Source organism: Triticum aestivum, chromosome 7A, assembly GCF_018294505.1.
Source record: "Triticum aestivum cultivar Chinese Spring chromosome 7A, IWGSC CS RefSeq v2.1, whole genome shotgun sequence".
In the NCBI taxonomy this organism is placed as follows: domain Eukaryota; kingdom Viridiplantae; phylum Streptophyta; class Magnoliopsida; order Poales; family Poaceae; genus Triticum; species Triticum aestivum.
In genome coordinates, this window is record NC_057812.1 from 11,224,637 (window position 1) to 11,240,497 (window position 15,861).

At 42.5% G+C, this 15,861-nt stretch overlaps 1 pseudogene; it reads right to left on the reverse strand.

Annotated features, from left to right (window-relative positions):
- LOC123152777 (uncharacterized) overlaps positions 1–15,861 on the reverse strand; it is a 78,837-nt pseudogene that overhangs the window by 56,018 nt on the left and 6,958 nt on the right.

Genomic DNA, 15,861 nt, shown 5'->3' on the forward strand with positions numbered 1-15,861 from the left:
ACTTGGCCCATGCAGCCCTCTGGGGCTTGTGGCCCCACTTGGTGGACCCCCGGAACCCTCCCGGTGGTCCCGGTACGTTACCGATAAAACCCGAAACTTTTCCGGTGACCAAAATAGGACTTCCCATATATAAATCTTTACCTCCGGACCATTCCGGAACTCCTCGTGACGTCCGGGATCTCATCCGGGACTCCGAACAACATTAGGTAACCACGTATATCTATTCCTTATAACCCTAGCATCATCGAACCTTAAGTGTGTAGACCCTACGGGTTCGGGAACCATGCAGACATGACCGAGATGTTCTCCGGTCAGTAACCAACAGCAGGATCTGGATACCCATGTTGGCTCCCACATGATCCACGATGATCTCATCGGATGAACCACGATGTCAAGGACTTAATCAATCCCGTATACAATTCCCTTTGTCTATCGGTACGATACTTGCCCGAGATTCGATCGTCGGTATCCCGATACCTTGTTCAATCTCGTTACCGGCAAGTCTCTTTACTCGTTCCATAACACATCATCCCGTGATCAACTCCTTGATCACATTGTGCACATTATGATGATGTCCTACCGAGTGGGCCCAGAGATACCTCCCCATTTACACGGAGTGACAAATCCCAGTCTCGATTCGGGCCAACCATACAGACACTTTCGGAGATACCTGTAGTGTACCTTTATAGCCACCCAGTTACGTTGTGATATTTGGCACACCCAAAGTATTCCTACGGTATCCGGGAGTTGCACAATCTCATGGTCTAAGGAAATGATACTTGACATTAGAAAAGCTTTAGCATACGAACTACACGATCTTTGTGCTAGGCTTAGGATTGGGTCTTGTCCATCACATCATTCTCCTAATGATGTGATCCCATTATCAACGACATCCAATGTCCATGGTCAGGAAACCGTAACCATCTATTGATCAACGAGCTAGTCAACTAGAGGCTTACTAGGGACATGGTGTTGTCTATGTATCCACACATGTATCTGAGTTTCCTATCAATACAATTCTATCATGGATAATAAATGAGTATCATGAACAAGGAAATATAATAATAATCAATTTATTATTGCCTCTAGGGCATATTTCCAACAGCACCATGATCTTCATGATAGAGAGTCTCTCATTTTGTTACTTTCATATACTAGTGGGAATTTTTCATTATAGAACTTGGCTTGTATATTCCAACGATGGGCTTCCTCAAATTGCCCTAGGTCTTCGTGAGCAAGCGAGTTGCATGGACACCCACTTAGTTTCTTTTGTTGGGCTTTCATATACTTACAACTCTAGTGCATCCATTGCATGGCAATCCCTACTCACTCACATTGATATCTATTGATGGGCATCTCCATCTCCACAACCACCATTCTATTCCACATATAGTGCTATATCCGTGGCTCACGCTCATGTATTGCATGAAGATTAAAAAAGTTTTGAGAATGTCAAAAGTATGAAACAATTGCTTGGCTTATCATCGGGGTTTTGCATGATTTAAATAGTTTGTGTGGTGAAGATAGAGCATAACCAGACTATTTGATTTTTAAGAGATAACTTTCTTTCGCCATGTTATTTTGAGAAGACATAATTGCTTTGTTAGTATGCTTGAAGTATTATTATTCTTATTTCAATATGAACTTTTGTCTTGAATCTTTCAGATCTGAGTATTCATACCACAATTAAGAAGAGTTACTTTGAAATTATGCCAAGTAGCATTCCACATCAATTTTTTTTGATCATTTACCTACTCGAGGATGAGCAGGAATTAAGCTTGGGGATGCTTGATACGTGTCCAACCTATCTATAATTTTTTATTGCTCCATTCTATGTTATCTATTGTTTTGGGCAATATTGGGCTTTATTATCCACTTTTATATTATTTTTGGGACTAACCTATTAACCGGAGGCCCATCCCAGATTTGCTGTTTTTTGCCTATTTCAGTGTTTCGAAGAAAAGGAATATCAAATGGAGTCGAAACAGAACAAAATCAACTGGAGAAGTTATTTTTGGAAGGAAAGCTACCGGATGGACTTGGACCCCACGTCAGGAGCTAAGGGAGGTGCTCATGACGGTGGGGGCGCGCCCCCTGCCTCGTGGGGCCCCTTAAGCTCCACCGACGTACCCATATATACTTACGTACCCTAAAGCTCCACCGACGTTGGTTGAATAGATGAATCTGAGATTGTGTGATGCATATCGTATAATCATACCCACGGATACTTGAGGTGACATTGGAGTATCTAGGTGACATTAGGGTTTTGGTTGATTTGTGTCTTAAGGTGTTATTCTAGTACAAACTCTAGGGCTGTTTGTGACACTTATAGGAATAGCCCAACGGATTGATTGGAAAGAATAACTTTGAGGTGGTTTCGTACCCTACCATAATCTCTTCGTTTGTTCTCTGCTATTAGTGACTTTGGAGTGACTCTTTGTTGCATGTTGAGGGATAGTTATGTGTTCCAATTATGTTATTATTGTTGAGAGAACTTGCACTTGTGAAAGTATGAACCATAGGCCTTGTTTCCTATCATTGCAATACCGTTTACGCTCACTTTTACCGCTTGTTACCTTTCTGTTTTTATATTTTCAGTTTACAAAAACCTATATCTACCATCCATATTGCACTTGTATCACCATCTCTTCGCCGAACTAGTGCACCTATACAATTTACCGTTGTATTTGGTGTGTTGGGGACACAAGAGACTCTTTGTTATTTGGTTGCAGGGTTGCTTGAGAGAGAACATCTTCATCCTACGCCTCCCACGGATTGATAAACCTTTTTTTTCAATATGTACTACAAGGCAACAGCCTCACAGCTCTTTATTGAAAACAACAAAGTAACAAAGTCCTGTTACAAGTCCATACAAGTAAAGAAAAGAAGAAGACAGAAATACTTACAAACTTACAACCCTAGCAGGGTAAAAGAAAACACTAACTAAGGGAGGGGATTGATAAACCTTAGGTCATCCACTTGAGGGAAATTTGCTACTGCCCTACAAACCTCTACACTTGGAGGCCCAACAACGTCTACACGAAGAAGGTTGCATAGTAGACATCAGAATGCTAGTCGGCATGATTTCAATGTAATTCTTCTTAATTGTGGTATGAATAATCAGATCTGAAAGATTCAAGATAAAAGTTCATATTGACATAAAAAATAATAATACTTCAAGCATACTAACTAAGCAATTATGTCTTCTCAAAATAACATGGCCAAAGAAAGTTCATCCCTACAAAATCATATAGTTTAGTCATGCTCCATTTTCGTCGCACAAGAATGCTCTCATCATGCACAACCCCGATGACAAGCCAAGCAATTGTTTCATATTTTAGTAATCTCAAACTTTATAAACCTTCACGCAATACATGAGCGTGAGCCATGGACATAGCACTATGGATGGAATACAATATGATGATGGGGGTTATGTGGAGAAGACAAAAAAGGAGAAGGTCTCACATCAACGAGGCTAATCAATGGGCTATGGAGATGCCCATCGATTGATGTTAACGCAAGGAGTAGGGATTGCCATGCAACGGATGCACCAGAGCTATAAATGTATGAAAGCTCAACAAAAGAAACTAAGTGGGTGTGCATCCAACTTGCTTGCTCACGAAGACCTAGGGCATTTGAGGAAGCCCATCGTAGGAATATACAAGCCAAGTTCTATAATGAAAAATTCCCACTAGTATATGAAAGTGACAACATATGAGACTCTCTATATGAAAAACATGGTGCTACTTTGAAGCACAATATATGAGACTCGCTATATGAAGAACATGGTGCTACTTTGAAGCACAAGTGTGGAAAAAAGGATAGTAGCATTGCCCCTTTTTTTGGGCCTTCCCTTTTTTTCTTTGGCCTTTCTTTTTTTGGGACAATGCTTTATTAAATGATGATCATCACACTTCTATTTATTTACAACTCGATACTAGAACATAGTATGACTCTATATGAATGCCTCCAGCGATGTACCGGGATATGCAATGAATCAAGAGTGACAAGTATTAAAGAATTATGAATGGTGGCTTTGCCACAAATACTATGTCAACTACATGATCATACTAAGCAATATGACAATGATGAATGTGTCATCAAGGACAGAATGGTGGAAAGTTGCATGGCAATATATCTCGGAATAGCTATGGAAATGCCATAATAGGTAGGTATGGTGGTTGTTTTGAGGAAGATATGGCGAAGTTTGTGCCAACTCTCAATGTGAGAAAGGAAATGCATGGTACCGAAGAGGCTAGCAATGATGGAAGGGTGAGAGTGCGTATAATCCATGGACTCAACATTAGTCATAAAGAACTCACATACTTATTGCAAAAGTCTACAATCCCTCAAAAACCAAAGCACTATGCGCATGCTCCTAGGGGGATAGATTGGTAGGAAATGACCATCGCTCGTCCCCGACCGCCACTCATAAGGAGGACAATCAAAGAACACCTCATGTTTCAAATTTGTTACATAACGTTTACCATACGTGCATGCAACGGCACTTGCAAACTTCAACACAAGTATTTCTCAAATTCACAACTACTCAACTAGCACAACTTTAATATCACTACCTCCATATCTCAAAACAATCATCAAGCATCAAACTTCTCTTAGTATCCAACACACTCATGAGAATTCTTACAAATCTTGTATGCCTAGCATATTAAGATTATTTAAGCGAATCACCATGCTATTTAAGACTCTCAAAATAATCTAAGTGAAGCATGAGATATCAATAGTTTCTATAAAACAAATCCACCGCCGTGCTCTAAAAAGATATAAGTGAAGCACTAGAGCAACGACAAACTACTCCGAAAGATATAAGTGAAGATCAATGAGTAGTCGAATAATTGTGCAACTATGTGAAGACTCTCCCATTTTAAGAACTTCAGATCTTGATACTTTATTCAAGCAGCAAGAAAAGCTAAATAAAACTACATTGCAAGGATAGCACAACTCATGTGAAGAAGCAAAAACTTAGGTTCAACAGATACTAACCGATAGTTGTTGAAGAGAGAAGGTGGGATGCCTACCGGGGCATCCCCAAGCTTAGATGCTTGAGACTTCTTGAAATAATATCTTGGGGTGCCTTGGGCATCCCCAAGATTGAGCTTTTGTGTCTCCTTAATTCCTTTTATATCTCCGTTTCCTAAATCTCGAAAGCTTCATCCACACCAAACTCAACAAGAACTCATGAGATAAGTTAGTATAAACCAATGCAAAACCTTATCATCTTCTACTGTAACAAATTACTAAAATTGTTATTCAACATTGCATACTAAATGTCTCTGCATTTTTAATACTCCTATCCTCAAATAGAATCATTAAACAAGCAAACATATGCAAACAATGCAAACATAACAACAATCTGTCAAAACAGTACATTCTGTAAAGAATGCAAGATTCATCATACTTCCCTAACTCCAAAAATTATGAAATAAAATTCCCAATGTAAACTTTCTGTTGAACATATTTTTGTTGAGCTTATTATGCAAAAGGTTTCAACATTTTATCACATCCTGACATTTCTAGGGAATTTTTGCAATAGCGGTAAACTTTCTGTTTTCAAACAGCAACATGTATACTTGCAAAATAAGCATAGTAAAGCCTATCCTTGACATTTTTATTGAAAATAAAGATGCAAAACATTATTCTAAATAACAGAAAGAAAATAATAGCAAAATAAATTGACGCTCCAAGCAAAACACATATCATGTGGCGAATAAAAATATAGCTCCAAGTAAAGTTACCGATGAACGAAGACAAAAGAGGGGATGCCATCCGGGGCATCCCCAAGCTTAGGCTTTTGGTTGTCCTTGAATATTACCTTGTGGTGCCTTGGGAATCCCCAAGATTAGTCTCTTTCCACTCCTTATTCCATAGTCCATCGAATCTTTACCCAAAACTTGAAAACTTCACAACACAAAACTTAACAGAAAATCTCGTGAGCTCCGTTAGCGAAAGAAAACAAAACACCACTTCACGGTACTATAATAAACTCATTCTTTATTTATATTGGTGTTAAAACTACTGTATTCCAACTTATCTATGGTTTATAAACTATTTTACTAGCCATAGATTGATCAAAATAAGCAAGCAACACAATGAAAACAGAATCTGTCAAAAACAGAACAGTCTGTAGTAATCTGTATCAAAGGTATACTTCTGGAACTCCAAAAATTCTAAAATAAATTGATTGACCTGAGGAATTTTTCTAGTAATCATCTTCAAAAAGAATCAACTAAATAGCACTCTCCAGTAAAACGTTGAAGCTAATCTGGTGAGCGCTAAAGTTTCTGTTTTTTACAGCATGATCATAAAGGCTTCACCCAAGTCTTCCCAAAGGTTCTACTTGGCACAAACACTAAATAAAACATAAAACCACATCTAAACAAAAGCTAGATGGATTATTTATTCCTAAACAGAACCAAAAATCAAGAAACTAAAATAAAATTGGGTTGCCTCCCAACAAGCTCTATCGTTTAACACCCCTAGCTAGGCATGATGATTTCAATGATGCTCGCATAAAAGATAAGAATTGAAACATAAAGTGAGAATCATGAAGAATATGACTAGCACATTTAAGTCTAACCCACTTCCTATGAATAGGGATTTTGTGAGCAAACAACTTATGGGAACAATAATCAACTAGCATAGGAAGGCAAAACAAGCGTAACCTTAAATTTTTAAGCACATAGAAAGGAAACTTGATATTATTGCAATTCCTACAAGCATATGTTCCACCCTCCTAATAATTTTCAGTAGCATCATGAATGAATTCAACAATATAACCAGCACCTAAAGCATTCTTTTCATGAAATACTTTCATAGAAATTTTACTACTCTCCACATAAGCAAAATTTTTCTCATTCGGAATAGTGGGAGCAAACTCAACAAAATAACTATCATGTGATTGAAAATTAAGATCAAGATGACAAGTTCCATGGTTATCATTATTCTTTATAGCATACATGTCATCATAATAATCATCATAGATAGGAGGCATGCTTTCATCATAGTAAATTTGCTCATCAAAGCTTGGGGGCCAAAAAATATCATCTTCATCAAACATAGCTTCCCCAAGCTTGTGGCTTTGCATATCATTAGCATCATGGATATTCAAGGAATTCATACTAACAACATTGCAATCATGCTCATCATTCAAATATTTAGTGCCAAGCATTCTATGTAATTCTTCTTCTGGCACTTGAGCACAATTTTCCTTTCCATCATTCTCACGAAAGATTTTAAAAAGATGAACCGTATGAGGTAAACTCAATTCCATCAAACTCAATTCCATCAAGATCTTTTATAAACTAAACTAGTGCTAAAACAAGAAACAAAAATGTTCGATTGCAAGATCTAAAGATATACCTTCAAGCACTCACCTCCCCGGCAACGGCGCCAGAAAAGAGCTTGATGTCTACAACACAACCTTCTTCTTGTAGACGTTGTTGGGCCTCCAAGTGCAGAGGTTTGTAGGACAGTAGAAAATTTCCCTCAAGTGGATGACCTAAGGTTTATCAATCCGTGGGAGGCGTAGGATGAAGATGGTCTCTCTCAAACCCTGCAACCAAATAACAAAGAGTCTCTTGTGTCCCCAACACACCCAATACAATGGTAAATTTTATAGGTGCACTAGTTCGGCGAAGAGATGGTGATACAAGTGCAATATGGATGGTAGATATAGGTTTTTGTAATCCGAAAATATAAAAACAGCAAGGTAACAAGTGGTAAAAGTGAGCGTAAACGGTATTGCAATACTAGGAAACAAGGCCTAGGGTTCATACTTTCACTAGTGCAAGTTCTCTCAATAATAATAACATAGTTGGATCATATAACTATCCCTCAACATGCAACAAAGAGTCACTCCAAAGTCACTAATACCGGTGAACAAACAAAGAGATTATGGAAGGTACGAAACCACCTCAAAGTTATTCTTTCCAATCAATCCGTTGGGCTATTCCTATAAGTGTCACAAACAGGCCTAGAGTTCGTACTAGAATAACACCGTAAGACACAAATCAACCAGAACCCTAATGTCACCTAGATACTCCAATGTCACCTCAAGTATCCGTGGGTATGATTATACGATATGCATCACACAATCTCAGATTCATCTATTCAACCAACACATAGAACCTCAAAGAGTGCTCCAAAGTTTCTACCGGAGAATCACAACGAAAACGTGTGCCAACCCCTATGCATAGGTTCATGGGCGGAACCCGCACGTTGATCACCAAAACATACATCAAGTGAATGACGTGATATCCCATTGTCACCACAGATACGCACGGCAAGACATACATCAAGTGTTATCAAATCTTTAAAGACTCAATCTGATAAGATAAGTTCAAAGGGGAAACTCAATCCATTACAAGAGAGTAGAGGGGGAGAAGAAACATAAGATCCAACTATAATAGCAAAGCTCGCGTACATCAAGATCGTGCCAAATCAAGAACTTGAGAGAGAGAGATCAAACACATAGCTACGGGTACATACCCTCAGCCCTGAGGGTGAACTACTCCCTCCTCGTCATGGAGAGCGCCGGGATGATGAAGATGGCCACTGGTGAGGGTTTCCCCCCTCCAGCAGGGTGTCGGAACAGGGTCCTGATTGACTTTTGGTGGCTACAGAGGCTTGAGGAGGCGGAACTCACGATCTATTCTCCTCTTCTGAAGTTTTAGGGTACGTGGGTATATATGGGTGAAAGAAGTACGTCGGTGGACCTCCGGGCTGTCCACGAGGCAAGGGGCGTGCCCTAGGGGGGTGGGCACGCCCCCTACCCTCGTGGGCAGCCCGGGACTCCCCTGGTGTGCACTCCAAGGTTTTCCGGTAGCTTTCCTTCCAAAAATAACTTCTCCAGTTGATTTCATTCCGTTTCAACTCCATTTGATATTCCTTTTCTTCGAAACACTGAAATAGGGAAAAAACGACAATTCTGGGCTGGGCCTCCGGTTAATAGGTTAGTCCCAAAAATAATATAAAAGTGGATAATAAAGCCCAATAATGCCCAAAACAGTAGATAATATAGCATGGAGCAATAAAAAATTATAGATACGTTGGAGACGTATCACTCCACCTCTTTTACATCTGTGCAATGGTCCAACAAGAGGAATCTTAGGTGCTACTAGGAAAAGGGCTATAGATGGAAATGACACTAATGACGCACCAGACATGTGGTGCGCCATTACTATATACTAATGGCGCACCATCTGTTGCTGGCCATTAGTGTGGAAGACACTAATGGCGCACCAGGCACACGGTGCGCCACTAGTAACAAAATGTTTTTTTTTCATTTTTTCATACATACTAATGGCGCATCCGGGCAGAGTGCGCCATTAGTAGTTAGAACTACTAATGGCGTAACAGCCATAGAGTGCGCCACTACTGTATTTTTTTTTTACTTTTTTGCAAAACTACTAATGGCGCATCGTTGCACAGTGCGCCATTACTAGTTTAAACTAGTAATGGCGCTAACGGTGCGCCATTAGTATATAAATTGTTTTTTTTACTTTTTTGCAAAACTACTAATGGCACATGTCTGTGTGGTGCGCCATTAGTATGTTGCGTTACTAATGGCGCATGGCTGTGTGGTGCGCCATTAGTAACGTGGGACCAGCTAGATATTTTTGAACAGCCACACCTACACACTCACTTTCCCCACTTCATTCCCCCCACCTCCTTCTCTAAGCTTGTCGGCTGCCTCCTCCTCCTCACCTCATTTGCACCTTAGATTCATCAAAATTAAGTGTTGAAATTACCTTTTTTATAGGTAAGTAAGGAGAAAGTTATCTTCATGTTGTAGATCTACTTTTTCTCCCTAGCTTGCTCCAACAACGTGCACATGCACTTTTTGTGGCCTAGCTAGATCTATGTATGTTTGTGGTGTTGCATATGTTTGTGGTGTTGCATATATGTTTGTGTTTGCAGGTACCGGTATTTGAAATGCGATAGTTGCCAATATTTTGCCGCAATGTTGATTCATTTCCGTTTCGGCGAGAATTTTGGCACTATGCATTCTTTTTGGTCCTATTTTTAGGGAAAGTGATACGTCTCCATCGTATCTACTTTTCCAAACACTTTTGCCCTTGTTTTGGACTCTAACTTGTATGATTTGAATGGAACTAAGCCGGACTGACGCTGTTTTCAGCAGAATTGCCATGGTGTTGTTTTATGTGCAGAAAACAAAAGTTCTCGAAATGACCTGAAACTCCACGGAATATCTTAGAATAAATAATAAAAAATCCTTGCCAAAGATGAAGACCAGGGGGGCCACACCCTGTCCACGAGGGTGGGGGGCACGCCCCTCCCCCCTGGGCGCGCCCCCCTACCTCGTGGGCCCCCTGGTGGCCCTCCAACTCCAACTCCAACTCCATATATTGGATTTCGAGGAGAAAAAAATAAGAGAGAAAGTTTCATCGCGTTTTACGATATGGAGCCGCCGCCAAGCCCTAATCTCTCTCGGGAGGGCTGATCTGGAGTCCGTTCGGGGCTCCGGAGAGGGGGATTCATCACCGTCGTCATCATCAACCATCCTCCATCACCAATTTCATGATGCTCACCGCCGTGCATGAGTAATTGCATCGTAGGCTTGCTGGACGGTGATGGGTTGGATGAGATTTATCATGTAATCGAGTTAGTTTTGTTAGGGTTTGATCCCTAGTATCCACTATGTTCTGAGATTGATGTTGCTATGACTTTGCTATGCTTAATGCTTGTCACTAGGGCCCGAGTGCCATGATTTCAGATCTGAACCTGTTATGTTTTCATGAATATATGTGAGTTCTGGATCCTATCTTGCAAGTCTATAGTCACCTACTATGTGTTATGATCCGGCAACCCCGAAGTGACAATAATCGGGACCACTCCCGGTGATGACCATAGTTTGAGGAGTTCATGTATTCACTATGTGTTAATGCTTTGTTCCGGTTCTTTGTTAAAAGGAGGCCTTAATATCCCTTAGTTTCCAATAGGACCCCGCTGCCACGGGAGGGTAGGACAAAAGATGTCAAGCAAGTTCTTTTCCATAAGCACGTATGACTATTTACGGAATACATGCCTACATTATATTGATGAACTGGAGCTAGTTCTGTGTCACCCTATGTTATGACTGTTACATGATGAACCACATCCGGCATAATTATCCATCATTGATCCGGTGCCTACGAGTTTTCCATACACTAGTTTACGCTTATTTACTTTTCCATTGCTACTGTTACAATCACTACAAAAATACCAAAAACATTACTTTTGTTGTCTTTACTTTGTTACCGTTATCACCACTATCATATTACTTTGCTACCAAACACTTTGCTGCAGATACTAAGTTTCCAGGTGTGGTTGAATTGACAACTCAGCTGCTAATACTTGAGAATATTCTTTGGCTCCCCTTGTGTCGAATCAACAAATTTGGGTTGAATACTCTACCCTCGAAAACTGTTGCGATCCCCTATACTTGTGGGTCATCAAAAAGTCATGCCAATTTTTTTCTTGGTTCTAAAATATCATTTTGCTCTACCCCGCAGGCGACCATGATCCGCACAATGACCGAAGGCATCGTGAATAGGTTTTTGAGCTCTGTGAAAGCCGAGATGCTTCAAAAGAACGAGACAGAGATTAGATGTCCGTGTTGAAGATGCAAGCTGAAGAGCCTTATTGCGGGCCGGGATTCCGGGCAGGTGCAGGACCACCTGCTCTTGCGAGGTTTCATGGATGGCTATCAGTGGCAAGGTGATGAAGATGACTATGAAGTCGTCCATGGGGGCCGGGCAAGAAATGAGGAAGGGCAGCAAGACAACCACCGCGGCTCGGGCAGGCGAGAAGACAAAGAATCTCCAGGACATGATCACGACGGTGATGCTGTACACAGTCATCATGTAGAAGATGCCGGACATGATGATGAGGAATATGCCGGAGCAGACGAAGGGCATGATCATGAAGATCTAGATGCCGGAGGAGCAGACGACGATGGACCATCGATGGGCTGGGTGCAGGACCCTCATATTCAAGAGCTGCTTCTCAAGCAGACGGATAACGCAAGAGCTGCCGCCCGAGAGAAAGCCAAGCTGGAACAACTGGAGATAGACGCGGTTACTCCATTGTATGAAGGATGCAGACCCGAGGATACCCGTCTAAAAGTAACGCTCATGGCTTTGGAGATGAAGGTAAAACACAAAATGACCGACGCATGCTTCGACGAGAACATGTCATTCTGGCACGAACGTCTTCCCAAGGGGAACAATTGCGCACCCAGTTTCAAGGAGGCGAAGAAAGTCGTGTGTCCTCTGGATTTACAGCACGTGAAATACCATGTGTGCATGAACAATTGCATCATTTATCGGGGCGAGCACGCGGAGTCTACCATATGTCCGGTGTGCGGCGTCACTCGATACAAGAAGAGGAAGAAAGTTCCTCAAAAAGTAGTGTGGTACTTTCCGATCACTCCTCGTCTGCAGCGGTATTTCGCGGACCCAAAGGTAGCAAAGCTCCTGCGTTGGCACGCGGATAGGGAGGAGAAGAAGCGAGAAGATGACGCAAATGATCCGGAGATAAATAAAAAAGACAAGATGCTGAGTCACCCTAAGGATGGGAGCCAGTGGCAAGCGTTGAACTTCGAACACCCAGAATTTGGGAATGATCCAAGGAACATCATGCTGGGCGCGAGCACCGATGGAGTCAATCCGTTTGGCAGCCAGAGAAGCACACATAGCACTTGGCCTGTGTTTGTGTGTATGTACAACCTTCCCCCTAGTTGTGCATGAAGAGGAAGTACATTCACATGAGTATGCTAATTGAAGGGCCGAAACAACCAGGGAACAACATCAATCTGTATCTGGGGCTGCTGAAAGAGGAGCTAGACACGCTGTGGAAAACGCCAGCCAATACGTGGGATGCCGTAGAGAAAGAATATTTCCCTATGAGAGCCGCACTGCTCACGACAGTGCACGACTATCTCGTTACGGATATCTCACGGGGCAGGTGGTCCACGGATTTTCTGGATGCGTCAGGTGCATGGATGACACAACATATCACCAGCTAGATAGAGATCTCGGGTCTTCGAAAACCGTGTTCATGGGACATCGAAGGTGGCTTCGCGACGATGACCCGTGGAGGAAACGCAAGGATCTGTTTTATGGTGAAACCGAACTCCGAAGATGCCCGCGTACGAGGAGCGGCGAGGAAATAGACGGGCTATTGAAAAATTGGAAAGAATGCCCACTGCCGAGAAAGAAGCAAAAGGCGCCAGAGTCGGGAAAGAAGCGAAAGGCGCCAGAGCCACTGCTGAAGGTATGGAAAACGAGGTCTGTTTTCTAGGACTTGCCGTACTGGAAGATCCACCGTGTGCCTCACAGCCTTGATGCCATGCATATCACGAAGAACGTGTGCGAGAGTCTGCTTGGTACCCTGCTCAACATGCCAGAGAGGACCAAAGATGGGCCGAAAGCAAGGGCAGACTTGAAATCAATGGGCATTAGGCAGGAGCTTCACGCTAATGATGATGATGATGATGATGAGGCGAAGCAGGACACAGAAAGTCGTCGCAAAGGCAAAAAGGCCAAGAAGACCGGAAATGACTACCCTCTCGCGTGCTTCACTCTAAGTCAGGAGGAGATAGAGCAGTTTTTCACCTGCCTCGTAGGAGTAAAACTTACTTATGGTTACGCGGGGAAGATAAGCAGATACCTAGACCCAGTGAAGCAGAAGTTCAGCGCGATGAAGTCTCACGACTGTCACGTGCTGATGACGCAGATACGTCCAGTAGCAATCCATGGGATCATGGACGCGCACGTCTGTGAAACGCTATTTGGCCTATGCAACTTTTTCGACATCATCTCTCGGAAGTCGGTTGGTGTGAGGCAACTCAGAAGGCTACAGGAAGAGATCGTGGTGATACTATGCGAGCTTGAGATGTACTTCCCGCCCGCATTCTTGGATGTTATTCTGCATCTGCTGGTCCATATTGTGGAGGATATCATCCAACTCGGGCCGACGTTCCTACACAGCATGATGCCGTTCGAAAGGATGAATGGTGTCATCAAAGGATACGTTCGCAACATGTCACGTCCAGAGGGAAGTATAGCCAGGGGCTTTCTACTGAAGAGTGCATCTCCTACTGCACGAATTATCTAGGCATCGAGTACCCCGTTGGTCTGCCCGTCAACAGGCACCTCGGCAGGCTCGCTGGATGGGGTCACCGTGAGGGTCGCAGCGAAATGCATGTCGACTTCGAGGGTCGACTCGCCAACTTTGAAAGAGCAAACCTAGTCGCGCTACAACACATAGACATGGTCGATCCTTGGGTGGTAGAGCACAAAACCTTTATTGAGAAGACGTACAATGACCGAGGCCAACAGAGGACGGACGGAGATATAATCAAAGAACACAACTCATGTTTCACGCGTTGGTTCAAGTAGAAGCTTCTGTCGTACGCTTTACATGAGGATTCTTCCGTGGAAGAACAACTCATATTCGCCTTGTCACAGGGCGCCGAGCACAACCTAATGACCTATGAGGCGTACGATATCAACGGCTACACATTCTACACCGAGGACAAGGACATGAAGAGTGATGGTTATCAGAACTCTGGGGTAACGATGAAATCCTACACCGGTAACGACAAGGACAGATACTACGGAAGGATCGAGGAGATCTGGGAGCTGAGCTACGCTGGAGAGAAGGTCCCGATGTTCCGTGTCAGATGGGCCAAGAGCGTCCTAAAAGAAGACCGGTATTTCACCACCATGGTTATACCCGAAGCCAAATCCAAGACCGTGGGCGCAAACGTCACCGCGAAAAATGAGCCATGGGTACTGGCTTCCCAAGTGGACCAATGCTTCTTCATTACTGACCCGTCAAAGCCCAGTCGTGTTGTCGTGAGGAGAGGCAAAAGGAAGATCATCGAAATGGATGGAGTAGCCAATGAGCAAGACTTCGACAAGTACGGTGACCCGAAGATCGAACATGACGACGACGATGAAGTAGCAGCATACACCACAAGAAGAAGCAGGACCACCCTACCTAAAGGACGTCCATTCCACAGAAGAACTCCATTTGTGAAAAATAAGGGCAAGAAGATTATGAACAGATAGCTAGCTAAGATCGACTGTATTTAAATCGTAGTCTTCATTTCTCGGTTGTATTTCATGGGCACTTTTTGATATCATGAATATTTTTTAATTTCATGGGAACTTTTTGAATTCATGAATATTTTTTCAAATTTGATGATATTTTTTCATATTCAATATGATAAAATATTGAATATTCATGAGGACACTCGATCTCGATCGCCCTCCATATCGATCTCGATTCCCCCTCCATCTCGATCTCGATCCCACCCGCGCCTCCTCTCCCCTCTTCATTTTTTAAAAAATAATAAAAAAAAGTGTAGACTACAATTGTTGTTAAACAACAATTATTACTGTTTTTATAAAAAAATATTATTGTTTCATATTCATATTAATTTTCTAAAAAATTATTACATACAACAAAAAAATTACTTATGGCGCACCTCTGGCTGGTGTGCCATTGCTATATATATATAAAAAAGATTACTAATGGCGCACCTCTGCCTGGTGCGCAATTGCTATGTAAAAAAAAGATTACTAATGGCGCACCTCTGCCTGGTGCGCCATTGCTATGTAAAAAAAAGATTACTAATGGCGCACCGACCGCAGGTGCGCCATTAGTAAGATTCCCCCCTAGATAATTCCCTCCCTCTCGCCAGTTCCCCTTCGTCCCTCTCCCTCGCCCCCATAGCTAATTCCCCCCGCTGCCCCGACCCACGCCGCTGCCGCCCCCACGCCGCCGCCGCCCCCGCGCCTCCGTCTCCGTCGCCGCCCCCGCGCCTCCTCG